This window comes from Pseudophryne corroboree, chromosome 5 (genome assembly GCF_028390025.1).
Source record: "Pseudophryne corroboree isolate aPseCor3 chromosome 5, aPseCor3.hap2, whole genome shotgun sequence".
In the NCBI taxonomy this organism is placed as follows: Eukaryota; Metazoa; Chordata; class Amphibia; order Anura; family Myobatrachidae; genus Pseudophryne; species Pseudophryne corroboree.
In genome coordinates, this window is record NC_086448.1 from 282269960 (window position 1) to 282275959 (window position 6000).

Below are 6000 nucleotides of genomic sequence, written 5' to 3' on the forward strand. Positions count from 1 at the left end.
ACTCCTGGCCTGGTCCGTCACCTACTTATCTACACTGTGGGTGTTAAATCACACCACATGTATATCCTATTGGCTAGATGGCAATTTTACAATGGACTGCATTCCCAAGATAAGAATAATAGTCTGGAAGGAAGATATAGAGGGTGGATCTCCTGTTAGCGTTAGGCACACAGTCCGATGAAGCGCTGGTTTCTACAACACTTGGTATTCCCAGAAGGTTTCCCATCCAGATACTGACCAAGCCCAACACTGTGTAGCTTCCAAGATTGGACGGTATTGCGTGTTGACACCATTGTAAAATTGCCATCTAGCCAACAGGATATACATGTGGTGTGATTTAACACCCACAGTGTAGATAAGTAGGTGACGGACCAGGCCAGGAGTCAGGTGTGTTATCTATCCTCTGATAGTTAATAGATTATTGTCATTTCAAATACCAATAGAGGAGCTCACAAGATACATTACAATCACACTGACTCCATCATATAACGTATGGTATTTAACCAGTTATGGATAATATTGATATCACTTCTTGACATACTTGCCCCAGGATATATCTACACATTATCATTAATAAAAGTTACATTTTATCTGTATTAATATATTATTCTAGTCCTCTTCTTGTTTATTCAGTTGTCCTTACTGACTCAGGGTGCACTGCCTTAATTGTGAACCAATGAATAATTACCTTAGTATCTATGATGTAGGTTTTCTCAAATATTTATCTTGAACTCTATACTGGTGCTGAACCCAACATTTCTTCTTTTACAAATGGTTTCACCATCTACCAGAGTGCTGGAACTTTACAAAAACCTCTACGTTGTTTGTCATCTTTCACAATCCATTAAAAACAGTAGGTGCTACACGATAAATTAAAAAGTATTTATTTGGTGTAGCGTAAAACACCAATTAAAACAATAACACATTATGCAGCAGGAACCCAACCTATACCATTTTTTAATAAATACTTTTTAGGAGATTGTGGAGTACCTACCATTTTTAATGGATTATGGGAGATGAGAAACTATATAGAGGTTTTTGTAAAATGCAGCAGGCCCTAAAGCAAGGAAAGGTGTATGTAAGGTGAGAGGAGAGACTGACAATTGCAGTACTCCAACGCCAAAAGATACCTTTGCGTGAATGCTATTTATTTAACCTTTGATGAGTATCCATGAGGGGTTTCCCTTTGAAGGAATAGAATTTTGACTTGGAAAAATTGACCATCCTATTGTTGTTTTTGTTCTCTTCTATGGGTTGTGTCCTTGATTAAGAAAGTCTACGCCTACTGCAGACAAAGGATTTCCTGTACCTCCACCAAATATGTATAGGGGTTGTTTATAGATTGAAAGCAGTACTTTTTTTTGTCTTTCCACTTTGTTAGGTTGTGGTACTGTATGGTATTTGACTGTGTGCACACTCAAGGAAGGGACATCGCTGCTGTTAATAGGCGGAAGTCGTAACAATTGTAATTTTTTGTTCTAATCTATACCATTACCATTACTTCAGGACACAGGCATTTTGAGCCACTTTCTATTACTACTGTATATTAAAGTGCAATTGTAACTGTGAATGACTATGCATCTCCTACATTTGTAGTACCCGTCACTACACTACCTGCTACTTATGATCAGCTGCCTATTACCGTATATATGAACCATTTCCCATTAATTGTTATACAATGACTATTATGCAATGAAAACTTATCATTACTTTAATAAATTGAATTGTTACTTTTCTCTATTGTTATGTATGATTTGGTTAGAAAAATAGGATATTTTCGGTAACAACTGAAAAGTGAGCTGCCTGTATTTTAAGTCAGTAATTAAAATGCTATTTGTAGTGGTGGTAACTTGGATGTTTTATGTCCTGTATACCAGTCACTGTAATGCTTTGTGTTATGTATGGTAGTCACTAGGACAGGGCAGCCATTAGGGGGGGGGGACTGTAGAGACTGGTGTCCTGGGTCCATACAGAGAGGGGGGCCCAACCCTGGTTCCTATCGCAAATACATGTAGAGCTGCACCAGGCTGAGAATCAACAGCAGTCTGATGCGCAGGGAGGACTTCTTAAAACAAGCCTTATCTGTGCATTAGCTCTCTGTGATCCGTTCCTGTAGGCCCACAAGATTCCACCTATATGTAACGTCACAATGTATGACATCACATAAGGGAGGAGTAGAGCAGCAGAATTTTTGGGGGAGAGGGAGGGGCCCTGTCTATTTTGTCAGTCCCAGGCCCCACAATTTCTGATGGCAGCCCTGCACTAGGATGCTGTCTGTCCTGGATTGCAGTCACTTGGATGCTTTGTGTCCTGTATAGTGATCACTGGGATGTCTGTCACGCATTGCTGCAACATGGATGTCGTCTGAGCTGTATTCAAGTCACAGGATGCTCTATTTACTGTATTGCAGTCACACGGATAATCTCTGTATTGTATTGTGGCTAGAACTAAGGATTTAATAACACCACTTAGGTTTCTGTATGGACACGGCTACTGTTTCTTTTGCCCCCCTCTAGTGAGGCCCACTTTCAGAAATTTTTCCAGGGTCACTTTAAGTTCCAAATCTGCCCCCGAGTCTGAAGTACAAACTCTAATAAATGACACAGGCTGCTGAGTCATTTATATATTTCCTTTGCATTCTGTTCTATTTATAACAATAATATTATTATTAATAGAAAAGAATGGAAAGGAAAAAATAATAATGATGAGCCAGCAGAATGTACTCTTCTGCTGGATAATCACAGGTGTCCTCATTTGCTTTTCTGAAGTGTTGTTGAAACATCTGCTATATAACAATTCCTATGGTCAAGAGAAACAAAGCAAATAGTCTTGCCGTTAAATAAATTAAATGTACTAGGTTTGTGCATTTATGAGTCTCATTCTGGATAAGAGTGTAGCAAATAAGAAAGTTTCAGCCTTCTCTTAGAGCAGGCACTCATGCCTGGCATTTTGCCATTTCTCCTCTGAGAGTAAAGACTTTACAATAAGATAGTGTTTTGTCCAAATGGGCAGAAATAAACATTGGATACCAAGAAATATGTTTTTTTTTAATCCACTCAACAACTACTTATGAACATATACCGTCTTACCAGAAAGATATTTTGCACATTAAATAGAAAGTGTCAAAGTTAAACCTATTCATAAATTTCATGTCATTACCACTTTAAACTGAATTTTTGTTGTAGACAACCAACTTCACCAAAGAGGTCTGCCATAGAGAAAACATTCTTTCTATAAAGGCAGACTGTGGCATCCCGATGGAGAGAGTCCTGACGGGGCAGTGCCAGCATTCTGGTCGTATGTCGGGATTCAGCCACTGGCATCCTGACAACCGGCATCCTGATCACAACCTGTTTCAGCAGTATAGATAGATTTGTATTGGTGTGATCCATGTCAGTAGATATATTAAGCCTGGAGAAGTGATAAAGCAGTGATAAGTGCAAAGGTGATAATGCACCAGCCAATCAGCTCCAATATGTAAATTTAAAGTTAAAAGCTGATTGGCTGGTGCGTTATCACCGTGCACTTATCACTGCTTTAAATTCTTCTCAAAGCTTAATACATCTGCCCCAATTTGATGTACATTTATTGAGAACCTGCATGCTCTGGTCAGCAAGGTTGACGGTGTAGTGTAGATATGTAAAAGATACTGTACGTGCATAGTACTGTACACTGATTGGAGTACACTATCTATCACCAGTTATAAATTAAGAGTACATTGTGCTTAGATTATTTTTCTAGAAACATCCTGCAAAGATACAGGTTTAGTAAAGCATAAAGCATAAGCATACAATGTTCCAAAAATCCAAGAAGCATCTCTCCCTCTCTCTCTCTCTCTCTCTCTCTCTCTCTCTCTCAACCTCTCAACCTCTTTCTTCCTCTCCAGATAACTTCTCTCAACAAGATGGCAAGATGAGATGTAAAAAGATACTGCATTCAAATTAACTTTTTTTCCTACCTATTTAACATTATGTAATAAACTGTGGGTGAAGAGAACATATACTAATAAGTGAGCATAAGGCTTTTCTATCTCTGCTTCTAACTATAAAGGTAGGTCTGAGTTAAATTCTTTACTAGTTCCATCCTACATGGCTGGTCTACAGTCATATGTAAATGTGGTTAATATTATCACTATGACAAAAACAAGTATGCACCGTATGCTGCTGCTAGGATAATGGTGTCTCTGAGAGAGCAAGCAGCCTAAAATGTAAAAATTAAGTGCCCGGGGCACAGGAATACAATGGTGATTCCCAAGGTCACTTAAATACTTGCATATAAATTAGTATGCCCTTGAATGACTCTGGTCAGCTGTTGCTGTACACTTTAATATGCACAGCTCTACCGTGGATCTTCTCTGATAGATTGCTATAAATTGGAATGCCATGGTTGTTAATTCCCATCACAGCCTTCCCAAATTCGCTTTCAACAGTGCAGACATCAGTTAGGTAACCCTACACATGTACAGTGCCAGTGAGATCTTTGTGCCTCTGTCCCCGGCTCTTGCACACTGGAGGTGATAGTAAGGAGCTGTCCTTGGCCCCAGTGCTGAAGCCTCCCTCTCCAGTACTACATACAGTACCATTCCCTTCTCCTTCCAGCAATTCTTTTCATTTTCTTCCCCTTTCAGCAACCACATCTGAGCCTTCTCCCGCAGATAACGTCTTCAGCGTTATTTTATGACGGTATAAAACTGATCATAAATAACTTGCTGTAAGTGAAGTGCGATAGAGCAATCTTACAATGTCGTAGCTGCAGGAGTACTGTACACCCCTTCCCCTTTCCAGCCACATTAAACTGCTGTGAAATGGTTTAACATCCAAACCTAAATACTATAATGTAATCACTTATCCGTGGCCTAGTTACAATAGATGAGTATGTTCGCGTGGCAGCAAGCTGTGAGCAAAAGGCTGTGTCCGATATCTCTTTAGGATTATGTGAATTTATCTTACTTAATGTAAGAGATCAGCTTCCAAGATGTAACATCTGTTGACATAACTCATAGACAAGATGGGCTGTAATGAATTTCAGTTTCATATAGTTTGTGTTGCTACATAATCGATTGTTCCACTGCTGTACGTCGTTTTTGGTGCATCCTGAGTGCAACAGTATAGAACCTAATACTAATGATGCAGTCAGCGGTATATTGGCATTATATATTATAGATGGAAAGCAATAGCTATTGCATCCACATAGAAGTTCTAGAGGGTTAATTCCTATTCGGCCCATGTATGCACAGAAAGAGTTACAATGTAGCCGGCCCCATAGGCGTTTTATGCACGTCATAAAATACCATTGTTGTATTCTAAATTCATTGTGTATATTCAGCTTTTTAACCATTGCCGGTCACCAACCAATCCACCGAGTGCTATGGGTTTTTTTTTTTGTTGTTGAAAGCACATGCATGCTCACGGCGTTTTATTTTCCACAGTTGTATTAGATTGTCAGCAATGCAAAACACGTTTTAACGATTGTTAAACCAGTTATCATCTACCTATTTGCAGACCAAGGTTTGACAATCAGCCTTTGCCTATTCAGGCAATTAGCATTGCATACATTAGTACATAATGCATAGCAGCGTATTCTCACTTAAATCCTAAGAAATAACCAGTACTTGCTTTAAATGCAGAGAGAAATATTAACTTCAGTGCAGAGATACACTGAATTTAACCGATTGAAAATCTTACCTTACACATGAAAAGCAGGATCTCCAAATTATCGATAGCCAACTACTGTGCATGCACAGTATATATGCTGCTGCTGTCCCTATATGTATCAATCTCAGTTCTGTATCTGCACAACATAAACCGAGCCTCCCCCAGCAGAGGCTGCCACTGAGAGGGACCAATAGCTCCGGCAGCTTGGAATGAATCACATAGACGCTTTGGCCAATCAGCTACAAGGAAGACGTTGCTGAGATCTTACACTGGTACACAGTGGGAGCAGAGGTTTTGTCGCCCCCATTTGCTTATTTGAAATGAATTAGTTTAAAGGATGCAGTCT

General features: G+C 39.4%; 1 protein-coding gene across 2 annotated transcripts in view; it reads right to left on the minus strand.

Moving 5' to 3' along the window:
• The window catches only part of TMEM108 (transmembrane protein 108), a 610736-nt gene extending 604954 nt beyond the window's left edge, over positions 1 to 5782 (minus strand). For both annotated transcript variants that reach the window (XM_063924872.1, XM_063924875.1), the window contains exon 1: positions 5685 to 5782. The gene's annotated coding sequence lies outside the window, so the exon portion shown is untranslated. The remainder of the gene's footprint in view (positions 1 to 5684) is intronic.
• Positions 5783 to 6000: the final 218 nt, after the last annotated feature.